The sequence below is a fragment of the Rhipicephalus microplus genome, unplaced genomic scaffold (assembly GCF_043290135.1).
Source record: "Rhipicephalus microplus isolate Deutch F79 unplaced genomic scaffold, USDA_Rmic scaffold_160, whole genome shotgun sequence".
Lineage (NCBI taxonomy): Eukaryota > Metazoa > Arthropoda > Arachnida > Ixodida > Ixodidae > Rhipicephalus > Rhipicephalus microplus.
The window spans coordinates 334,040-343,735 of NW_027464731.1; positions in this window are offsets into that span (position 1 = coordinate 334,040).

Below are 9,696 nucleotides of genomic sequence, written 5' to 3' on the forward strand. Positions count from 1 at the left end.
GTTTTTGGTACAAATGGAACGAAGCCATGTGGCTGTCCACCGTCAAAATTTACCTTAGCGGCATTCCACACTCGTAGCTTCGGAACCATTAGGCGGATGTTCCAACTTAGACAGCGTTCAAGACAAAGTTAGCAGTCTTTGTTGCTTTCTGCAAACTTCGCCGGGAAAAGCACCTTGAATCACGATCTCAACTGCCTGTTCAGAATTTCACCGTTTACGATGAAGACATCATCGAATTGTGCAAACGCGTCGGAGCTACCATAGCAGAGGTGGACCGCATCAAGCACATACATAAAGGTATCTATGAGGGCGCATTTGATATGCTGATTTTGAAAAGCCCGGATGTTGTCGCCCAAGTCACCAAGCTCTGCCGAAGCTATGACGAGTGCCATCGGCAACGCCTCGTCACCAGCCGTCTTGCCGCCTTTCGGGAGTCGATGTCCGGCTTAACTCTCTCACAAGATCCCGTCCTTCTCTCTCACATCAAAGATTTCGTTCACGAAGAAGATGCCTGCCAGCTCTAACTCACTTTCAGCATATCAGAGCCCAGTACGCCACTTATTCTCACACTATGGCACAATATACAAGACCAAGTGTCTGAGGTCTCTCCACCGCAGCCAGCGCCACCACTCATCGCAACATTGACGTACGCGAAAGCAGCAGCACGACCTCAAATACAGACGTTCCAAGCACTGCCTTCTGTTAGCAACACCCCCACCCCAGCCGCCACGATCTCCTGTCCACCGAGCCTCAGATCCCTGGCGCACAGCCTACAACCGGCTATTACGCTTTTCGTGGGGTCTGTCCACACATATTACATGGCTGTGCCGCCGCTTACCACGACACAAACGTGAAGACCCATGTGCATATTAGTACGACCACACATTCTTTACGCTTCAGACCCCGATTCACACCTTTCGCGGCCAAGCCATCGACAAGCTTTTGATCGTCGTTTTTCGCCCTATCTTCACTCGCCCTCTCCGATGCGTCGGCTTTCCTCTGTAATCGACTTGAAAAACTAAATGACGCAATTCCAGAGGGAAGAAATGCATTGTCATCGCAAAGTCGAAGCCCTGTTCTTTTGCCTCTAAATATGATTAACCCCGTTCTTGAAGGCGTACCTGTACTTGTTTTAATCGACACTGGTGCTGCAATATCTGTCATCACCGCTCAAATCGAAAAGTGAAAAGTGACGACACAGTTTTTGATCCGTTTCTTCATACCACCACAGTACAGCCTGTGCAGCTTTTGGCAGCATGTACCGCCAGACTTGAAATCCAAGGAGTGAACACAGTCTAGTTCGTCGTACGCGCACTATTCGCACGACATTATTTTAGGCTGGGATTTTCTCTCCCATCACCAAGCCGCCAATGATTGCGCCACTGCCGTCTTTTCTTCCGTGGGCGATACTCCACCTGCTAACCGTCACCCTTTCTGTGTGAATTTGGTCATACTGATGACACCCAGATTGCTCCGCACTTTACTGTTTTTTATCTGTTTAGTGTTCCGCTACCTCCGATGCTACCACACAATTCACGCCTTTCGCCGCTTTCGTTACTCGCCAGCTGTACTTCTGCACTGCTCTGTTTACACTCCAAAAGGTTGCTACCGATGTGCCTCTAAACATTCCTTTCCCGTTCACATATGCTGTGGTGGTGCCCGGCCTTACGCTGTGGGGAAGTCATCACACTGTCCCAAAGGGAGGGTGCTATTCCAAGCTCCGGTCTCAAACAACAGCTATAGCAAGTCGACCAGGCCCACGACGCAGCAGAGAGACTTGGTTTTTCTGTTCCGACGTGGCAGCGGCCCGCAATGGGCTAAAACACGTTCCGAAGGACGAAATAAGGTTCATCTATTCATCCATCTATCACGACTACGTTGCTTCGGGGTGAATGCATCGGCTCAGTGGTATCTTTCGAAACCAACAGCACATTGGAAATCTTGATTGATCATCAGAACTCAACGCCCTCTTCTGTTGTTTCCTGACTGGCCCTTCGACTGGCCAGATCTTCAACTGTGTCATCGACGAAGGTCCATATCCGCAACAGAGGTGTAAACTTTTGAGCCTCCTTGAGAAGTATCGCACAACTTTTGATTGACGCATGGGAAAAAATGGCAGCATATCCACGGAGTGAATGATGGAGAGTGGGGCGAAGCATTCGTCCGTCCATGCGTTCGTCTGTGTGACCGTCCATGCGTCTGTTTGTGCGCCCGTCCCTGCGTTCTTTCATGCATCCGCCGCTGCGTCCGTTCATGCGTCCATCCATGCATCTGTTTGTGTGTCCGTTCGTTCATCTATTCAACACTCCAAGTCCCACCATCTCGCATCTTTTTATCATATATTCCCCATATAGAAGCACCGCCATCCAGCGGACATTCCAAGGACTAAACGAGAGGTGGCACACGCACACTTTCTTACGGCCTGCGCTTTGGGTCCACTTCCCACCTTTAACCTCCTCAAGTTCATGGTATATTCTAGTTCACTGTATTCATGGCACTGCGACCAAACGCTCGCTAAACCTTTCGAAAACCAAGGAGGTTACGCCCAGCGAGTATAACGTAGCAACCTTTCCCTGTCAGATAGGGCTCAATTTACATGCCAATGGCTGCTAATGAGAAATGAGAGACAGGAGTACTCGGCTTTTACTTTCTTACGGCTTGCGCTTCGTATCTACTACTCATTTTTAACCACCTTGAGTTCATTCATGGTATATACAAGTTCATTGTATTCATGGCACTGCGGCTCAACGCTCGCTAAACCTTTCTAAAGCTAAGGAGGTTACACCCAGCGAGTATAATGTAGCATCCCTTTCTTGTCCGATAGTGCTCAATGTACATGCCAATGGCTGCTAATGGGGATCGCAGCGTGCGCGTTGACTAAAAGCCGAATGCTCATGTCTCTCATTCCCCATTAGCAGCCATTGGCATGTACATTGAGCACTATTTTTTTATTGTTAAACAACGCACAGAAGAAATCTCTCACTGGCACCACCTTGGAGGTCAAGTGTTATACCTTTTTCGGGTATGTGCCACTGGTGGTTACATACGAGGGACGCCCAAGCCACGCCATAAGGAGCTTCGCCCCTAAAAGTTCAAAACCAAGCGGCCAGATTTGTTAGCAACTATAATTCCTTTGCAAGCATCACAGATATGAAACAAGCATTGAAATGGCAGACACTGATGGTAAAGAGGCAGAAACTGAGGGTTAAATTTCTTCATTGTATATATCTTAATGGAAATGGAATTAACCCTCTTGATTATCTGTTCACACCAACGTACGTCTCTAATTGTCAAGACCATTCACGAAAAATACTAGAATACCGTTACAAAACCCCCTCTTTCGGTAGTTCTTTTTTCGTAAAAACAATACAGGAATGGAACCGTCTACCAGATGATCTCGTCAATGAAACTGACAATGAATCCTTTTTTTATTCCTTGTAACAACTCCCACAATACCACTTCCACTAAGAATGGTTTGCAGTCTCGAAGCGTGTGGGTGTTTACAAATGCATGACTGTGACGTTGTCTTTGCTCACCAATATTCGAGGGTTTTTTTTTCTTCTCTTAAAATATTTTGACTGCTGCTTTATTTGTTGAATCTATTGTTTCGATTGAAAACTATGTAGTCAAATTATTATGTGTACCCTCCCTACGTAATGCCTCATGGCGATGTAGTTGAAATGCAAATAAATAAATATATCTTTCGACAGCCACAGTATTAATCATGGCCGTACGTCAACTCTGTGCGGAAGATCTTACAAATGATGGAAATTTATGTAACCGCTTACTAAATGCACATAATCAACCTAGCCTGCCCTGTACTACAGGGTGTTCGTTAGAAGAAGCATGGGCCTTTTTATTATCATTAACGCTGGCGCAAAATATTTCATCACTGTGTGCAGTTTCTTTGGTACCTGTTCCACGCAAAAAATACACAAATACTTGAAGCAAGTCATAAGTAAACTATCCATAAAATTGAAGGCCGTCTCATGTAACCTCAATATCACCGTGACATCCCATCAGAAGTCTTATTCTGTGAACAAGCATACCTCATTAGCTCTCTGCTTCTATTATTCTCCAGGATGGGCCCGACAATATTAATTGCCTCGACAACATAACCACAACCGAGGTTCGTACCACTCCCTTCGTCACACATTTGTATCCTCCCTCTCATTCATTTTTGTTGTTTGTGATTTTCTAATCGTTGTTTTCTGCACAGATGGCGCCACTTCCCGGGTGCTCGTGGTTCCCAAGTTATCTAACCTGCCTCCGGAGGAGCTGAAGGGTGGCCCTCCCACATCTAAACATTCGCGATACGCTTTTTTGTAGCACTAGCATTGAGATCCCATGGGAGAGGTTGCCTCCCTTTCATTCTTTCCACAGCTTTGCGGTTAAACTACAAAATGCAGGACAACAAATGCGTCCTCTTTAATTTAGGCAAAAAAAGCGTTCCGATTCGAACATAACACTCACGGCGAGATACCACGAAGATCAATTGCCACTTTTTTATTTCTTTGCTATTTAGAGCAAGATGTGAGCACTTTAACGACGAAAATGGGTCAGATAATGTACGTTTGTGTGTGTGTATTCATGGCACTTCGGCTGAAACCCGGTTCCCCCTTGAGGTTAGTCACGTAAAATTTCTGGAACAAACAATACTTGGTTACAAAGTGAAGGCGCAGTTGTTAGCTTTTTTTTACATTTTAGTGGCACGAGCTCTGAGTTACATGTGTCTAACTCTTCCAAGCCATTGCAGTTCAGCTCATACTTCCGTTTTCTAACATGCCTGAAACGTCTACAAGAGAATGGAAATAAGTAGTTATTGTAGTATCTCTATCAGGTTTACATGTTTAACGTTCGTTACATGACTATATAATCCATCGACCTGCCCTCAACAGAAATTTGCAGTCTTTACGTGAAGCTTGTACAGTCGAGCGCACTTTGAAAGACGCCCCACCGCGGTGTTCCAGTGGCTAAGGTACTCGGCTGCTGAGCCGCAGGTCGCGGGATCGCATCCCGGCTGTGGCGGCTGCATTTCCGATGAAGGTGGAAATGTTGTAGGCCCCTTGTGCTCAGATTTAGGTGCACGTTAAGGAACCCTAGGTGGTCGAAATTTCCGGAGCCCTCCACTGCGGCGTCTCTCATAATCATATGGTGGTTTCGGGACGTTAAACCCCACAAACTACCACTTTGAATGTTACTGTGGGAGCGTTAATCGAGATCAACAACAGAGGCACTCCGCAAAATACACTCTTTAACAGAGTGGTATCACGCAAGCTGAACTCAGTCTTTGTGCTGTTAGACAAGCTACGATCATTCTTGTCTGATGAATGCGAACTGTCATTTATATTTTTTATGGCCAAGCAATACGTTTTGTTTAATATAGAAAGTCGTTTAGATGAGGCATTGTAAATCCCCATATTGTTCCGAGAAACTTCTTATCATCCGCTGAGGTAAGAGCCAACGAAGAGTATGCTTGTTGAAGACAACGAGTGAAAATCTTAAAGCAGTTAGAAGAAGTGGAGCGCTTCTTCTAATGGTGGTAGTTGTAGCGCGGAACAGCCAACGAGTGCGACAAGAACGGATTTTATTTGTTTTCATGGTTTGAAGCAAGTCGCTAGGCGCTTGATAGCCATGGCCGGTAGGCGTTTATGCGAGAATCTTAAAATCTTGCTCGACCGGGTAGCGTTTTTCTCGAGGAAACTTGAAGCACTGACGTAGCTCGGTGAACTTGGGTGGGGTTCAAATATGTCAGTGTGGAAAGTTTTGTTATTGTACAATAGAAGTATAGTTGAAAATAAACAGTAAGTGTTCTCACGAATCTTGAACTCACCAACTATGTGCGCCTCTACCTGGTGGTGTGCCCGTTTTACTGTAAACTAACGTGAAACATCCACTATTGTCAATAAGTTTGACGTTAGTTTACAATAAGCTACACCTAATTAAGTGACTACTTGTGCCGTGAAAGTTGAAACATCAAGTAACATTTCTTTAGTGAAAAGAAAAAAATAAATTATGAAGGACTCATTTGTCTTTGTTAGGCACAACGTTAGTTGGAACAAAGAAGAAAGTCAAAGAAAGCACCATGGTTGTTATGTAGTGAACCTATGATGTAAATGAGGGAAAGTAAAGCGAACAAAATTGTAGCTTCCCGCTGGCGAGGACTGAATATGCGACCATCACATAACTTGTCCGGTACTCTGTCAACTGTGTCCAACAGTAGCGGTCATTCCCCCGTCAACATTACGGGGTACATGTGCACATTTGAAGCTGCGACTGCTCGTGGCGCTAATACTGTCTCTGCCAGTCGCAATCAAGGAGGTTTCGAAAAATCGCTGGAGTGGAGATTATCCCCCACAAGTGAAGCCATACGCACCGTGAGATGGGGGCTGCATCAGCCTTCTAACTGGGGGCTAGATGACCTGTAGTCGTTCAGCGATTTAGAAGGAGCGTTTTCCTCGCACGCCAAATGAGTTGAACGTGGCTACCGTACTCAAAGGGCGTCCTTCTCATACTAGTTTCTTTTTAGTAGGCATCAAATACAAGGCACATTTTTTGGAGATTAAGTCAGCAATACTCGTCGCCATAAGTTATTTCGAGACAACTATCTTTTTATTTATGAGAAAAGTGCGCGGGTTTCCTCCTTAATCGAAAAGGCTGCGCGCGTGCTGCTCCTTTAGTCCGGCCGTGCAGGTGGCTTCCTGCTACTACGATGAGGACTACGACGACGACAACTACGGCATATGGAGTTTCGCCCCCAAAACAGTCGTCCACTGTCACCATCTAGGCTACTGGTGTCGCTGATTAGCACTCGTACGTTTAAAAGTACCTATATAACCCATACATTCGATGGCATGATGACTGCGCATGTAGTTGAGTTGATGAAAGCTTTGGATGCGCTATTCGAAGGTCGCAAGTTCTCTCTGTGCCTCCGGCAAATTATCTTTACTTTATTAAAGCGATAGCGTTAAAGAGCTCGTTTCGCAGGAATTCCTACCTCGCTATCGGCGTCAGCAGCGTTGGTTATGAGCGAACAATCACCATCGTTTTGTGACAGAAATATTAGGCATTTTTGCGTGACGGAACAATCGAGACAGGCGCAAATAAAGTAATTTAAAAATTGGCATATCTCGCGTACAGCGGAAATCGATGATATGCGAAGCACGAAAGAGAAAGGTTGATAGGTCACTTTAAGATCAGCACAACGTTACGAGGTGGAGGCAAACGATGTCGTACATCACTTCCGTATCGTGATTATCATGTTTGGATGAGTCGTTTACTTTCATCATCTATTCACTTCACGTGATTCCTGATTTAGTATATGTGGAGCTAGCGAAACGGCCACCACACGTTATGAGGGTAGTATGTTGTCATGTTTTTGCATGCCACGCGTGTCAGGATTACCATGTTTGTACGAATCATATTGTTACGAGTGACTGTGTTTATTTAAAGATGAGGTCAAATGGCGTTGTGAAAGAGCAGCGTACTTCTGAGACAGGCCTAGAACGCTTCACCCAACCACACAGCCCAAGCGCCGCTCCACTAGTCTTCTACTTCTTCCGCGCCCCATAGGCTCGCGCATCTTCGTTGCGTTTACCCCGTCGCCAGACGAAGCTCGCTGAGCGAGTTAAATAGACCTATGATGGTACTGTTTCAGGCGGACTACGTGAACAATTTGCGTAGTGCGCGAACGCCGGTTATTGGCTGTGACTCGGGCGATAACGTAATTGACGTCACTGAGACGAGTGGCTATCACGAATGGGCCGGAATTGTTTGCTAGAAACTTCCAGTACAATATTTTTCTACGAAAAGGAGTCCACAGCCACGCGTAGTCACCAGGAGAAAACTCTACGGGGATGTGCTTGGCATCGTAGCGACTCTTGCTGTGTTCTTGCGAAGACAATGTTCGAAGGCGCGCTAGTTGACGTGCTTTTTCAGCGCGACACAACGTCTGAGCAATCGACAGATCTTCCTGATGCCAGAAAGGTAATAGAGTGTCCAGAAAACTCTGTGGATTTCGTGCGTAAAGCAGAAAGAAGGGCGAATGTCCAGTAACTTCATGCTTGGTGGTGTTATACGCGTAAGTAACAAATGGTAAGACGGCGTCCCAGTTACTGTGGTCAGCATCAACGTACATCGATAGCATATTCGTGAGAGTTCGATTTGTTCTCTCAGTGAGACCATTAGTTTGCGGATGGTAAGGGGTGGAGTGGCGATAAGAGAAGCCACAGAGGCGCAAAATTTCTGCAAACACGTCGGCGATAAATTGTCGTCCACGGTCACTGATGACAACCCGTGGAGCACCGTGACGCAGTATGACGCGCTGTAACAGAAAAGAAGAACCAGCGGCTGTTGTGGCTGGTGTCAGTACGTCCATTTCCGTATAACGCGGTAAATAATCCACGCACACTTTAACATATCGGTGGCCCGATGGGGTCTTAGGAAGGGGTCCGAGCAAGTCGAGGCCGACTTTTTTAAAAGGGGATGTCGATGGAGGGATAGGCTGCAAATAACCTGCCGGGGCAGTGGTGGATCGCTTGTGGCGCTGACATATTGCGCAGCTGGCGACGTACTGTTTTGTGGCCTTCCACATTTTCGGCCAGTAGAACCTCTCACGTAGTCGATGTAGCGTACGTGTGAAACCAAGATAACCGGATGTTATGTCATCGTGCACAGACCGAAGGACGACCTGGCGCAGGCTTTCCGGCACCACTAGAAGCAACGGGAGGCCATCGGCTGAATAGTTTCTTTTGTACAGCAAGCCATTTGAAATTTTAAAGTGCTTGTCGACGGAGTTATGTGCAGCTTCGAGCAAGGGTTTCAGAGTAAGGTCGCGCTGCTGCTCACGTTTGAAGCTGCTGGTATCAGGGAAGTCGGACGAGGCAGAAACTAAATAGTTATCAATGTTATCATCATCAGCGTTGGTGTGTACTGAAGGAAGGCGGGATAAGTAGTCGGCATCTGTGTGACATCCTCCGCTCTTATATGTAACAGAAAAGCTGTACTCTTGGAGGCGCAACGCCCAACGAGCCAGCCGGCCAGACGGGTCATGAAGTCCCACAAGCCAGCCTAGTGAGTGGTGATCAGTCACTACTGTGAACTCGCGGCCATGTAGATACGGTCGGAACTTCTGAATGGCGAAGACGACTGCTAAGCACTCGAGCTCGGTGACAGTGTAGTTCGTCTCTGCTCGGGTCAGTGTCCGACTGGCATATGCTACGACGTGCTGAAGGCTGTTGCAGAGTTGGACCAGCACAGCACCAACACCTAGTTCACTAGCATCAGTATGAAGTTCAGTCAAAGCATCAGGATCAAAATGCTTTAGGATGGGTTCTGAAGTCAATAAAAACTTCAGCTGTTGAAATGCAGCCTCACATTCATCATCCCACAAGTACGGTGTGTCTTTATGAAAAAGGGACGTCAGTGGGGCGGCAAGTCGTTCGAAGTTGTTAATAAATCGGTGGAAATATGAGCACAGACCCAGAAAACTTCGCAAGTCCTTCACTGTTCGAGTTGGTTCAAAGTTGCGAACCACTGCGGTCTTCTGTGGGACTGGTCGCACGCCTTCTTTATCCACGAGAAAGCCTAATACGAGGGCTTGACGTTCTCCAAAATGACACTTCTTTGAGTTTAAAACAAGGCCAGCTTCGCGTAAGCTTTCAAACACAAGTGACAAGCCGTGGTTCTGCTCTTGAA